Source organism: Oryx dammah, unplaced genomic scaffold, assembly GCF_014754425.2.
Source record: "Oryx dammah isolate SB20612 unplaced genomic scaffold, SCBI_Odam_1.1 HiC_scaffold_16, whole genome shotgun sequence".
NCBI classification, from domain to species: Eukaryota; Metazoa; Chordata; class Mammalia; order Artiodactyla; family Bovidae; genus Oryx; species Oryx dammah.
Genome location: NW_024070200.1, coordinates 36,931,443 through 36,947,178, shown reverse-complemented (window position 1 = coordinate 36,947,178; position 15,736 = coordinate 36,931,443). Strand labels below are relative to the sequence as shown.

At 42.5% G+C, this 15,736-nt stretch overlaps 1 protein-coding gene across 1 annotated transcript in view; it reads right to left on the bottom strand.

Annotated features, from left to right (window-relative positions):
* The window catches only part of PEAK1 (pseudopodium enriched atypical kinase 1), a 170,937-nt gene that overhangs the window by 7,786 nt on the left and 147,415 nt on the right, over positions 1-15,736 (bottom strand). The gene's annotated exons all lie outside the window — the stretch shown is intronic.

The following is a 15,736-nucleotide window of genomic DNA, read 5'->3' as shown; positions in this document are numbered from 1 at the left end:
ATTGACCAGGTAAGCTATGAGTCTTCCTAACTTTTCAGTGAGTGTCATTGTGATGGTCACAACTCAGGAACTCATGGGTCACTGGCAGGGTAAAGAAGAAAGTTTGAGAGAATCGGTCTCATCTAGTTGGAGCAAAACCAGCATTTCAATGGCAGAAGTCTAAGTTTTACATTTTCTCTCTTTTTCCTTTTTGAACAACAATCTGTACCCAGGTTTTATTACTTAACATGTCTTGAAACTGTTCCATAGATAGCATACTATTGTTTGTTTGTTTGTTTGTTTTATAGCTACATACATTCCAGTGCATGGACATATAAGAAGAGTTCAGTTACCCCTCTCTACTGGCAGACATTCAGGGCCCTTCCAGCTACAGACAATGTTGCAGTGAAAAGCCTTATACATCCCCATATTGCTTGTGTATGAGGATACCTGTAGGATAAGTTTCCAGAAGGGGAAGTCCTGAGTGGAAGGATCTGTATTTAGATGTTTGATAAATGTTACCAAATTGCCTTCAGTTTACACATCAGCCAGTGGTGCAGGGGGGTGGGGGTGGGTGGGGGGGTGGGTGGGGTGCTTGTTCTCTTCCCATTCTTGCCAGCCAATGATGCTTACAAGCTTTATCTCTGCTGATCTAATAAGTGAAGATAAGTATCTTTAGAGATACTATTTTTAATGAGTTATTGAGCACCTCTTCACATCTTTAAGGGTCCACTGTAATTTCCCCCCTTTCATTACCATTAACTGTTTCTTCATGAAGTGAAGTGAAGTGAAAGTCGCTCAGTCATGTCTGACTCTTTGTGACCCCATGGACTATACAGTCCATGGAATTCTCCAGGCCAGAACACTGGATTGGGTAGCCTTTCTCTTCTCCAGGGGATCTTCCCAACCCAGGGATTGAACCCAGGTCTCCTGCATTGCAGGCGGATTCTTTATCATCTGAGCCACAAGGGAAGCCTAAGAATACTGGAGTGGGTAGCCTATCAGCAGATCTTCCCAACCTAGGAACTGAACTGGGGTTTCCTACATTGCAGGCAGATTCTTTACCAACTGAGCTATGAGGCAAGATCCCTATTTCTTCATATCCTTTGCCTATTTTCCTCCATTTGAGTCACTGGTGGTTCATTTCATTAAAAAAAAATTAGAGTATAACTGCTTTACAATGGCATATTAATTTTTGCTGTACAATGAAGTGAATCAGCTGTATATATACATATGTCCCCTCCCTTTTGGACCTTTCTCCCCCCAATCCCCCTATCCCACCCTTCTAGATCATCATAGAGCACTGAGCTGAGCTCCCTGTACTTCATAGCAGCTTTCCACTAGTTATTTTACACACAGTAGTGTATATTATTGGACTTCCCTCATGGCTCAGATAGTAAAGAAACTGCCTGCAATGCAGGAGACCTAGGTTCAATCCCTGGGTTGGGAATATCCCCTGAAGAAGGGAATGGCTATCCACTCAGTATTCTTGTCTGGAAAATGCCATGGACAGAGGACCCTGGCAGGTTACAGCCCATGGGGTTGCAAAGAGTCGAACATGACTGAATGTATGTGTCAATCTTAACTCCCAGTTTGTCCCACCTGTCCCTTTCCCACCCGTGTCCACATGTCTGTTTTCTGTATCTGTTATCTATTCCTGCCCTGAAAATAGTTTCATCTGTATCATTTTTCTATTGTTTCCCAGGTGGCTCAGTGGTAAAGGATCCACCTGCAATTCAGGAGACGTGGGTTTCATCCCTGGGTCAGGAAGATCCCCTGGAGAAAGAAATGTCATTCCACTCCAGTATTCTTGTCTGGGAAATCCCATGGATAGAGGAGCCTGGTAGGCTACAGCAAACGGGGTCACAAAAGAGTTGGACACGACTTAGTGACTAAACAACAATATCATTTTCCTAGATTCCACACATATGTGTTAATTTTCTTTCTGATTTCTTTACTCTGTATGGCAGACTCTAGGTCCATCCACATCTCTACAAATGACCCAGCTCTGTTCCTTTTCATGGCTGAGTAATATTCCATCGTAGAAATGCACCACATCTTCCTTATCCACTCATCTGTCATTGGACACTTAGGTTGTTTCCGTGCCCTGGCTGTTGTAAACAGTGCTGCAACACTATCTACACTGAACATTGGGGTAGATTAAAAATACACAAACAATTAATGCTAGAGAGGATGTGAAGAAAAGAGAACCCTCTTGCACTGTTGTTGGGAATGTAAACTGACACAGTCACTGTGGAGAACAGTAGGTAAATCCTTTAAAAAACTAAAAACAGAACTACCATATGACCTAGCAATGACACCACTGAGCATAAACCGAGACAACCATGCTTCCAAATGGCATGCGTACATTTTCTCTTAACAGGTCAATATTCAAGCAATAAGGCCTCTCAAAAAGAATCTTATTAAGTGGTTATGGATCAAGGAAGAGTTTTTTGAACAAAAACATTAGCCAAGAGTTCTACATCCTAAAACAACTACTGTATTTCTAGTCTTAAAGGGTTAGAAAAGCAATAAATAAATAAAAATCACCCCTAAAAGGATTATCCTCATGATACGATATGAGAAGCTGACAATGGAAGGCTGAGTCTCCAACACTACTCATAGATTGTAACAGCCTGGTCTGGACAGCTCTTCCAGGACCCTGGGAACCAAGAACAAACTTGCCACTTTTCCTCCTTGGCAGGAGGATGCTGCTGCACCTCACAGACACCAAAGCCTCCCAGCAACAGGTGCTCTGCAGTGTCTACAATTTGCTCGTTTATTGTGGTGACACAGAAAAGCAAATTTGGAAAAGCTTTTCTGGCCTTCTCTATTTACAAAGAAAAATGTACATTTCCTTAGGAGGATGCTTGCTGATGGATGCTCGGTTCTGGGAAGCAGCAGGCTCTGATTTCCATCAAAATAGACGCTTTTAAAAAAGGAGCCGTGGCAAAGCAGTCTGAAGGAGAGGAACATCCCTCTCTCTTTCATTGTATTTATACATATTTATTACAGTGGTCAATAACACACACACACACACACAAGCAGACATACATGCACACATGAGACAGATGTGAAAAAAAGTTTCTTTGTCTTCTACCACCAACTTCATCAGTTTTTGGCATTTCTTCTTTATGCAAACTTCTGGTCTTGAAATAGAGATATCCCCAGGCTGAGTTCAAGTTCAAACATATATCTTTCACAAAGCATTATTTTTGGAAAGCTTTCTAAGTCTCAGCACATGCAGTATAATATATAATCCTGATGCTCATCAATCACAACATGAATTCTTTCTATACTATACTGTTGGCAATATTTCATATTTATATGCCACTAGGTATTTAAAACCCTTATACTAGTCATCATTTAGTTGTATGGGAGTTAGATCTAGGATGTGACACATTCCAGTTTGAATAATTTGCTCAATATCACACTGCCTGCTAGAACGGAAGTTCAAAGGTCCCAACTCCTCAGCCTTTGAAAAGCCAGTCAAATACCACTGAGTTTGGCTGAATGAGACTGTAGTTAAACTCTGTCACCCTACAGAAGGGAAACTTGCCAAGGACTTGAAAGGCCTAGCATTTAGCCTGCTACCAGCTGTGTAACCTTGGTCATTTCTCTTAATTTCTCTGGGTCCCAGTCTTTCTAAGTAAAGGAGACAATATAAAGAATACTGAGACCTATTCACAGGGCAGTTGTGAGAATCCAATGAGATCAAGTAGGTAGAGCATAATTGTAAACTACTGATGCTGTGCTGTGCTGTGCTTGGTCGCTCAGTTGTGTCTGAGTCTTTGCGACCCCATGGACTATAGTCTGCCAGGCTCCTCTGTCCATGGGGTTCTCCAGGCAAGAACACTGGAGTGCGTTGCCTTGCCCTCCTCCAGGGGATCTTCCCGATCCAGGAATCAAACCCAGGTCTCCCTCACTGCAGGCGGATTCTTTACTGTCTGAGTCATCAGGGAAACCCCTGTAAACTACTAAACTGTACAAATGTAACACTCATAATGACTAAAACAATGACAACTTGTAAATGTTAAAAATTGATGCATTATAGAATCCTCACATTTTTTCTGGAGAAGGCAGTGGCACCCCACTCCAGTACTCTTGCTTGGGAAATCCCATGCACAGAGGAGCCTGGTAGGCTGCAGTCCATGGGGTCGAGAAGAGTCGGACACGACTGAACGACTTCACTTTCACTTTTCACTTTCATGCACTGGAGAAGGAAATGGCAACCCACTCCAGTGTTCTTGCCTGGAGAATCCCAGGGACGGGGGAGCCTGGTGGGCTGCCATCTATGGGGTCGCACAGAGTCGGACACCACTGAAGCAACTTAGCAGCAGCAGCACCCCATTTTTTCAGAGAGCAAGTCAGAAAATTTCATCTTTTTTTGGGGTCTGAGAGTTACATGCCCCAGCAGTGAGGCTCTCTGATGACAGGTTTGGCAGAGGGTGGCTAAACAGGGACCATTAAGGTTTCCCACCTCCATGCCAGGTCAGCCCCGACCAACAAGTCTAGATCAGCACTATATTCTGATTTAAGATGGGCCAGTCTAAGACTAAGGAAGAGAACTGTTTAGCCAAACTGTAGTTTTCACTGTGCCAAGTTGCACAGAAAAAAACTTGCCACCTCGTGGCTTGCCATTAAAAGCAGAGAAGATATTCTAATTGTTACTTCTATTCTAACTGTATCTATACACACTCCACACACACCCCCACACACAATTTTAGAAGCTATCTCAGAGTTTTGTGAATAGATAAGAACATGGATACTACAACAAGAATTTATGTTTGGCTTCACAGATCAACTTGAGATAAAGGTTCAAAGTGATTTATGAAGAAGAAATGATAAATTGTTCAGTCAGTTTGGATGCTCTGAAGGAAAATAGTCTGCTTAGAGAGCCACGCTGAGGAGCTGGCACTTCCTTATCTCTTCATCTTATAATATGGAGACAGGCTGAAGAATAAAGGTCACTCTAGTTGTAAGGGCAAAGGAAAAAGGGAGAAGACTGGAGTATGAAAGAAGAAAACAAAATACTAGTGCTTTTAATTAGCTCATAACTAAGAAAACAGTTACAACCAAAACACAGACCTATGGAGATGTCCATAACAGGGTTTTTCATATGATGAGTATCTCATAAATCTTTATTATGGAGGCTGTGATGATGTTAATTTAGGTAGGAGTGTTATATTATTCTATTCACCACAAAGTAGCCATTTTTCAAGTATTAATAACTTGACTCCTTTGGTTTAAAAAAGACCTCAGAATGACTTGGCTTCAGAGATGAATTTCTAGTTCAAAAGTCATTTCAGAAAACAAGCCACTCTTTCCAGAACAAATGGAGAGGGGTCTTCCTGCTGCTTGTTGTTTTTTCCTTCTTCTCTCACTCAGTATTTTCTCTGCTGCAGAGATCAAAGTAACTTCTTGGCCTCCCATTTTCATTTACCTTTCTTGAAAGGAATTCACATTCCTTCCTTACAGAGGGTAGCTGGCTTCAACTGAAACCCAAGCTTCCACTCCCCAAGAAGAATGATTTCCACAGGACTCCTTGGCTCCACAAAATTCTGAATTAGGAACTAAACTGGAGCTGGAATGGTCCCATATCTTTATGTAAGATTCCCTTTTGTAATGGGAGAGAAATCATCTCATATTTGTTTTCACTATGTACGGGAAAACCTATTTAAAATGCTGCCGATTTTGGCAGACTGTATCGCGTACATTTTCTGAATGGGAAGAAAAGCCCTCAGAGAGCCCGAGCCACGGTGACACTAGAGGGAGCTGCGACATCGGGATCCACGAGTCACCTGCATGGAAACCGCAGCAAGGGAACAAAAACCAGGCTGGTGAAGGCCGAACCTCCGAACACGCTATCGGTCTCCTTACGGACACGTTCTTGGTTCCACGGAAGTGGCAATGCCTCGTTCATGCAGAGGGAAGGCTTTGCGTGGAGAGTACAAGCAGGAGGGGACGCCCATCCTGGGCACACTGACCTTTTCCTGCTTGCCCTCTCACAAGCTACTTCTCCCAAAGAAAGCCAGAAGAACATCAAAAAGGAGAGCCAGTCAGCTGATAGTTCCACACCCACCAACGTGGACAATCCACTGTCACAAAAAAAGAGGCTTGGGGGAAACTACGTGCTTGTCTGAGTTAATCAAGGCGAGTGAGAACAGAGAAGGAGAGGAGAAAGACTGACCTCTCATCAATCAAGCATTCAGAAAAGTACATGACGGCTCCTCAAGGACTTCCTGTCTGGAGAACATGGCATCCTGAAGCACCAGGCCAGAGCCCCCAGATACAGTGGAAAAAAATGCTTCCAGAATCAGAGCCAAGTTAATCTCTTCTGAGACCTTCTGAGACCTGAGTCAAAGCCCATAACCCTCACACAAGCCTGATCTTAGTAGGGAAACAGGGCTGACAATGGACTCCCCACACACAACCTGGGAAGTTTAATTCCAAACATTCATTTCAATGCAGGAGCTCATTTTCTGTGTTGCTCCTGGCAACTACTCTGCATACCGTTGAGGCAAACTTGCCTTTACAGAGCATTTATGTTTGCTATAATAATCCAGCTAGATAGCTAACTTTAAAAAAGTAGACGGTGGGGGGGGGGGCGGGCTTTGACTGTAAAGCGTCACTAAAAGCAGCTGGGACAGAGAAGACGAGGTTATGTGTCTAAAGCTACTGACACTGTCAGAATGCCCACAATGCCCGGGACCTATAATGAAGGTGTACACTTTCCACCCTTTCAGTACTGATTCAGTTTAAGGCAATGAAGTAGGAAGATGGGGAGGGGCGAAGATGGACATCTGGCAAAACTGGACGGCTGTGGAATAAATCAGTTGTTGAATGGGAGTGGTATTATCAGTTCTTACTTACTTGACCCTTCCTCCCAAAGGCTCCCTGAAATGCTGGTGTTTGAGGGGTCTGCTCTCTTTTCTCATTGACACTCTCCCTTCAGGAAGCTCATGGCTTCAGCCATCGTGATATACTGCTGACTTCCACATCTACATTTGCGATCCAAACTTATCTTTGAGCTTCGGACTTATCTATACAAAGGCCTACTTGATTTCTCTCCATATATGTCCCATCCTATAGATAGATGCCTTAAAGTCAACATAACCAAACCTGAACTTTTTCCCACCGAATTTCCTGTTCTAGTATGCCCACTTTTGGTGAATGGCCCTGTTATCTGCCCCAGCATCTAGATGAGTTAACAAGTTCACTCTGGGTTTCTCCTCCATCCTCATTCCCTGCATCTCGTTAATCACCAGCTTTGACTGATTTTGTTCCCATATGCTTTCAAATTCTCCTCTTTTCTCCATCTCGAGGGCTACCATTATCACTTGCTGGTCTGCTACCAAAGATTTCCAACTGGTCTCCCCGACTCCCATGCGATTTCCCTCAACTATACTTTTTACGTAGCCACAAGAGCCATCTTTCAAAAAAAATCAAATAAACTTCCTAAGGGTTCCCCATTATCTCCAGAGGATAAAGTCCTGGCCTGGCTTCCCTTACGAGGCGTGTTTCTCCCCCGTCTCCTACTTTTGCCACACTGAACTCCCTGCAGCCAGCAGCCTAGCCCCGCCCTGCAGGGCTTTCTCTGATCGAGGCGCCTCTCCCCCCCTCGTCTGCCTGAGGGGTGCCCTCCTATTTGTTCTTTAAAGTCCTCACATGTGTCATGTGTGTCGGAGACAGAAAGTGCTCAACGCCCTAAGTCTCCTTTCTGTGTTTAGCTACATCTCACGTACATGTCTCTATTATTACAGCTGTCATATTTTTTGTCTGTCTTAAGAGCAGATATTTTTATCTTTAGGGCCCAGCACAGAGCCAGGCACCCAGTGCACACTCAGTGTGGCTACACAAATACTGAGAACGGTGACATCTGACCTGGTGTAGCCATAAGGCTTATTTACTCAGAACAGCTAGAATATATGATTAGCTCTTATGAAACAGATGGAAGCTGGCAAGCTGATGGGGAGGGGGCAAGGGCAGACAAATCTGGGTAATAAATGCTCATGACCTGACTACACAAATGAGTCATATCTGAACAATGGGGGCTGTCTGCTGAGTCCAGGCTGCCCTGGAGGCTCAGGGGTTCTGTGCTGTACAAACCCACACAAAACAACACTGCTCTTTGTCATTCCATTCAATTTTCCCTTTTCTCCAAAGGAAGCAACATGTATAAAATATAAGACTCTTCAAAAATATTCTACATTAGCTTTTATTTTTCTATTATGGGCCCAGTTGGCCTAGTGTGCCTTCAGCCGACTTCCACTTTATCAGCAGGGATTCCCATTTCCAGCTTGCTCTGTGCACTTTACAGGACCTCAGTGAACCTTAAGTGAGATGATGTTGTGGGGAATGAATGGCAGAGGGACAAAAATGATACATGCTGACGACTGCACACACACTATACCATCTGTGCTATTCTGTCACATTACCCCAAAGCACAACAGCATATGGGAAAGGGCGAAGAATGAAAAGCTGCAAATTCTAAATTGATATTCATTATTTGGTATGACCTCACTCTGAGAATACAGGCTGATCACTGATAGATCTCAGTTCTTTGATCTGTCCAGAAGGAGTACGGCCTTACTTGCTGCTACAGAGCTAAGACCATACATGCTCAATGCTGTTACAATCAAATTCAAAATGGATTAAGTGTTTACTATATAAATACTGTCTGGGCCCCCAGGAATCAGAACTCCATGCTGTAGAAATCTGCTATGAGACCTATCAGGTAGGCCAGGTATTTTACAGCTTGACTTGCTGTAAAAATATTCACATGCCCACCCTGCCCTCCCAAAATTTTGGAGTCTAGAAAAGAAATTCAAGAAGGCAACTGTGTAGGATTTCACTATTTTATTTGTGATTTGTACTCACTGAATTCTTTTTATGCTCCCACTCAGCATATGGAGCAAAAGAAATTCATGTGTGTTCCTGAGCCCAGTAATTTAGGCTGACCCGGTGACACCCAGGATGATCACACTGGAGAAACTGAGGCACAAACCAGTTGAACAACCTGCTGAGGACCCAGATTAGGAATTCTATTAGTTTGAATCCCAATTTATAATTCTCAGCTGCGTCCTCTCACTTCATTAATTAAAGCTGTGGCTCTTTTCCCACTAGATAGTTCATTTTGATTCTTGGTTTACACGAATATCCCCAAATCTCTCCTTTTGAAACCAATTTCCAGTAGAGACTTTAAGGCACTTCTGTATGCATTCAGCAGTGAAATATAGTGGACACTGACCTAGGGTGGCTATGAGTCTGTAGAGCTGGCTGCTGATCAGTTGCTTTCTGGGAAGGTCCAACGTTGGGCACATTTGTGTTGCATTATGAAAATGAAATAATGGGCTTATTTTATGCAAATAAAAATTGGGCTTCCCTTGTAGCTCACTCGGTAAAGAATCTGCCTGCAGTGCAGGAGACCTGGGTTCAATCCCTGGGGTGGGAAGATCCCCTGGAGAAGGAAATGGCAACCCACGCAAGTATGCTTGCCTGGAAAATCTCATGGACAGAGGAGCCTGGTGGGCTGCAGTCCATGGGGTCGTGAAGAGTCGGGCACGACTGAGTGACTAACATTAACACTTATGAAAATGAAAATGGTTTCCTCTCTATAGTTGGTTCCTTGTCACTAAGCCAGCAATTAACTGCCTGATCCTATAGTCTGAACTAGTTGTAAATTCCTACCAATCCCAGTTATTCCTATTAATGCTTTTTCATTTACTGTCTTGCTTTCTCAGCAACCACCCAAATGAGATCAATGGAGACTCCAGAGTCAAAATGCAATAAAAGATGTTGGTCTCCACAGTTCACTTCTACTTTATTACAAGCTTTTAACAAGATTCTTGGCATAGCTGGAAGAAAAGAAGCTGCCCCACTGCTGTAATAGGGAAGTGAACCCCTTCACTGAGCTTTCTGTGCTCTCTCTGTGAGAACAAAGAAGAGGAATACTTTAAAAAAAGAAGATACCTACTACTGCAGAGTTGGAAGTGCTGGAAAAATAAGTCAGAAATGTATACTTTTGCTTACAAAAGATTTTCATTGCCTTCCTCAAAGTAATTTCATCAATTTCTCATGTGGTCTCACATAACAGCATTTGTTATAAAATGATCTCATAACAACAGTGAAAAAAGAATGTCCCATGGACACTGAGCCATAATTTTACCAACTGTCCACCCTGCTTCTAGGCAAAAGCTGTCATTTGTCCACTCAAGGATAACACGGAGGAACAGCAGGGCCAATCCACTGACTCAGGTATGATCTAACAGGACAAGTTCCATGTAGGAATGAAGAGGCAGCCTGCCATAAAAGTTGATGATGATATGCAAAAGTAGTTGTTCCTCTCTGTTCTCAGGTTCTTCCTGTTTGGAACGATGAAGGCCTGCCCTTTGAAAGTTGATGAGTGTACTCAGAAGATTACATGTTTGTTCAGTGGCTACCCAGATTCTTTGAAAGGTGGCAAAAGTAAACTCGATTTTATTTAGAACAGGGAAGTTAAGGGCTGGAGGCCAGCCAACATGCAGCCACAGAGACGACAGACGGTCCAATCTACTGCATGGTGGCTCACCAAATGGTGATGAGGGGATAAAAGGAGACATGAATGACACAAACAGGAGCTGAAGGTTAAATACTGTCTAGGGATCAATGTGGTCTTTTCTTCACAAAAGATCTTAAAAATGCACTGTGCTCACTGTCTCCTCAGCCTCCCTGTTCCACACTTCCCTAACTCACTACATTTGATATCCACTTCCACTGCTACCAAGACTGTATTTTTTTTTTCTTTTGAGGTTTACCAAAGATTCAACTCCTGCCTTCTCCTTATATTGCTCAAACTTTCCTGAATCTTCAACTCTGATCTGTGGGTTCTTGTCCTTTGCTATATCCCTTTCAAATTCTCCTGCTTTAGGTCACTTAGCTGTGTGGGCCTTTTCCCAATATGCAGACTCTACCACTACAATATCATACTTTCCCAGTTTGAACTAAATCAAGTTGATGAGAGCACTAGGTAACCTTGACCTCTCTTCTGAGTACCAGACTCACATTTTTATCTGGCTACACGTTTTCTCTTGACTTGGCTGTCCCAGGGGCATACTACACAGAGAGCTCATCTTTCTGGCTTTTCTGATTCATATTTCAGTTAACGGCATCAGCATCCTCCTGGGGTTGCTCCTTCGTGAAATCTTAGCATCAGTGCCCTCATCCTACACCAGACATCCTACACCATCCTACCAGGCACTCACCAGAGAGGGTCAACTGCCTGCCTCGGCTCCTTCACCACCTGTCCCTTTTTTTGATGGTCTTATTGCAAGATCTCATCATCATTTACCTGGACTGTTACAATAGCATAATGATTGGCTCCCCTGCTTCCAATGCTTCTGAACTTTTCCACCACAGTTTATTTTTAAAACCATTAATCTCTAAAATCATTAATCTTATGTTATCTCTCTGTTTAAAAATCCTTAATGGTTTCCCACAGAACACAAAATAAAGGCTAACCTCTTAAGCTCATCAATCTAAGCCTCTAAATTTGGTACCAAATCTTCCCAGCTCCATTTTCCACTATTCTCTCCATATACTGTACTTAACCCTAAGAATAATGTGAAGTAGACCCTAGAGGCCCTTTTTTTATTGGCCCTGAGATTTAACAATGTTAAAATGACTTCTTTCATTTATTAATCTTTATCTTTACATCTTCACACCACTTTTAACCTTTACTATAATGTCTTATTTAAAAGTTACTTATGCCTTTGTCTTTCCCACTGGAATACATGCTCTTTGAGGGCAAGGCTTTTGCCTTATTCATATGTATTTCTTAAACGCATGCAGATATTACAATGTTTTATACAGTCAATGTTTGCCGAAAGGTCAAGAAATATTTATTGAATGCCCACTATGTATGCAACATTATATTAGTATATAATGCTGTCTAATGCTAAGGATATTAGATTAATAATATAATAAAGATATGTGGATTAGCAAGCCATGTTCCCTGCCGCAAGGAAGCTCAAGTATACCAGTGGGGAAGGGAGGCATGTTACTTTAATTGGGTAACGGTAGTATCGAATGGGCTTCTCAGGTGGCACGAGTGGCAAAGAACCTGTCTGCAAATGCAGGCAACATAAGAGAGGCAGGTTCAGTCCCTGGGTAGGGAAGATCCCCTGGAGGAGGGCATGGCAACCCACTCCAGTATTCTTGCCTGGAGAATCCCATGGACAGAGGAACCATAGGGTTGCAAAGAGACATGCCTAAAGTGACTTAGCATAGCACAGCACAGTACTCTAGAACTGTAGCATGATAGAACAGTGGAAGAGAAATCCACTGTGTATAGAGTGGGTACGCAGAGAGGAGCCATCAACATATTCTCAGAAGATCAGAGGAAAAAATTCACAGAGCTGGATTCTTTAAGAAAATATAGGAGTTTTCTGGGCTTCCCCAGTGGCTCAGATGGGAAAGAGTCTGTCTGCAATGTAGGAGATGCAGGTTCGATCCCTGGGTTGGGAAGATCCCCTGGGGAAAGGAATGGCTACCCACTCCAGTATTCTTGCCTGGAGAATTCCATGGACAGAGGAGCCTGGTGAGTTACAGTCAATGGGGTGGCAAAGAGCAGGACATGACTGAGTGAGGAGTTTTCTAGGTATATGAGAAGGGAGTGGTGGAATGAGTAGCTACCATTTACTGAAAGCTTACTTTGTGTCAAATGATGCTCTGAGTACTATATACATCTCCAGGTACAACTGACTCTTGTGATTTTTCACAACGGCTTTAGGGAGAATGCAGTATTTTCTCCATTTTACAAATAAAGACAATGGGCTTAGAAAAGGCAAATAACTGGGCCAAGGTAACACAGCTCATAAAATAGCCAAAGTACAAATTTAAACACAAGTCTTTCTGACAACAATCTAAATTCTTAACCGCTGTCTCAACAGTCCTGAAATTTTGTGGAGGGACCACCTAAAGGTGCTTGCTAACAGTGTAGCTGCCCAGGCCTCACTTCCAGAAATGCTGATTCTGTAGGTGTGAGATGGAATCAAAGTAAGCACATTTTTAATGAGGATCCCACAGGTGATTCTGAAATAGGTTACCTGTAGAGACAATGCTCTTCCCAGAAGAGCAGTCCAAAGAGAGGAACTAATGAGTGCAAAGTTGGGTAGCATGAAGCAGGAGTTAGTTATAATTTGTGTTCAGAGGATGGGACTACAGAGATAATAAGTAAGGACACTTGTGACTTCAAGAAGCTCACTATCAAATAATCCCTAATCTTCAATTTCTTAGTTTTTTCACTGAAAAGACATTATGACATCACTTTTTAAACAAAATAAAAACTGTCCATAATCATTACTACTCTAACACAGAAATCATTTGTATATTACCATTTTGTAGGTCAATTCTTTTTTTAAGTTATGGTTACAGTATTTGGTATTCTGCTATTTTAATGTGACAATCAATGTAAAAAGATGTTTTCCATGATTTTAAATAATCTTTATAATAACATTTTTAATAGCTGAAAACATTCCATTGGGCTAATATACCATAATTTATTACATTGTTTCCTTAATATCAGGCACTTGGTTTGTTTCCAGTTTTTGGCAGTACTAAAATTCTGAAGGATTATTACACTTAGTAGCTTTCTCTCATAATTTTAAGGAAAGATGTTTATGACTTTGAAGGAATGAGAAAGAAAATATCTAAGTGCAGAGCCTATTAAAATATGCTCAGGCTAGGAGAAGGCAATGGCACCCCACTCCAGTACTCTTGCCTGGAAAATCCCATGGACGGAGGAGCCTGGTGGGCTACAGTCCATGGGGTCGCTAAGAGTCGGACACGACTGAGCGACTTCACTTTGACTTTTCACTTTCATGCATTGGAGAAGGAAATGGCAACCCACTCCAGTGTTCTTGCCCGGAGAACCCCAGGGACGGCGAAGCCTGGTGGGCTGCCGTCTATAGGGTCACACAGAGTCGGACACAACTGAAGTGACTTAGCAGCAGTAGTAGTAGTAGTGCCTAATATTAATCAATAATAATAGTGAATGACCAAAAGAATGTTGAGAAATAATTTTCCATTATTGTTAACAACACTAATGCATTATTTGATTATATTTTATATATACTTCATAATTTACAAAAACAGTTTCATTACATAAATCCATATACCTATAACAATCTCATGAGGTAGGAAGGGCAGTGAAAATCAAGAAAGGTTATATGACTTGTTGGGTATACATAATGACAGATAGAGAATCTGGGCTCACATTAGCTGACTATTTTCCTTTATTTGATGTTGTGATGTCTTTTAGTTTAAGACCAAGGAAAATCATAAAGATAGTCACATTGAATGAAAAACAGAATAAAGCTACGAACTGAATTGTGTCTTCTTAAGACTCACGTTAAAGCCCCAACAGCCAATGTGACATACTCTCTCCCCCACCCTCCCAAGTGCAGACCTAAGGACCCAGCAACAAGCCAGGAAGAGAATCTTCCTTTCCAATCTCCCAAACTAGGAGAAAATATATCCAGTCTATGGTATTTTATTTTGGTGGCCCGAGCAGACTAAGATTTTGTTGCTGAGAAGCAACATACTGCTTACAGCAGTACCCCAAAACGCAGAAAGAAGTGGCTTTGGAATTGGATAGAAGCTGAAAGAGTTTTAAAAGCCATGATAAAAAAAGCCTAGAAACGTATGAACAGACTGTTGCTAGAAATACGGACATTAAGGGTGATTCTGGTGAGGTCTCAGAAATGAGGAACATTTATTAGAAACTAGGAAAAAAGGTGAGATTTCTTTAAAAATGGCAAAGAACTTGGCTAAACTCTGTTCCAGCATTTTGTTAAGGCAGAACTTGTGAGCAATGAAACTGAATATTTAGCTGAGAGACAAAGTATTAAAGGAACAACTTGCTTCCTTTTGACTGCTTATAGTGAAGTGCAGAGGGAGAAAGAGTTGACGAAATAATTGTTAAGCAACAAGGAACCAGAACGTGAAGATTTAGAAAACTCACAGCCTACCCACACCACAAAAAATGAGAAAACTTGTTCTAAAGAGAATACTAAGGTTGTAGCAGAATAGCCATGTGATAAGGAGACAGACTGTGACTCGTGGACTTAATCAGCCATCTCAGCAGAAGCCAGAAATAGAGATGGTGTTATACCAGCAAAGGCACTGTCAGTTTGAACTAAAGGGACAGAGAAAGCTGGGTGGAATGAAGGAAAGCTAATGGATTCTCCAGGAGTGGATCATAGAGCTACTTAGCTGTGAGCGTGCACTGTTCTTTAAGGAGAGGGAAGGTGTTTCAGGGATCACCACAGGGCTGCTATCCCACCACAGGCCCAGAAACAAGGCTGGTTCCTGCTTGGTTTTGAAGGGCCGGGCTGCCTCTCCAGATTGGGAAGGCCAGGATGAACCTGCCCAGTGCCTCAGGGGTAGGCTGCCCTGGCAGTCATGTGGGTGGGTCCTTACAAAGACCCAAAGGATCAGGGTCCCCAGCAGAGACACAGGTGATTCTGTCACCTCAGTGGGCCTGAAAGACAGAGTACTGAGTCCAAGAGGATTGTTCTGGAGCCTTAATATCTGATGGAATTTGTCTTGCAAGATTTTGGACTTGCTGGAACCCATCATCCCCTCCTTCCTTCTGATTTCTCCCTTTTAGAATGGGACAGTCTATCCCATGCTTGCCCATCACTGTATTCTGGGAGCATATAACTTGATTAGTTTCATAGGTTTATAGTTGGGGAGGCAATATGCCTCAGGATTTATC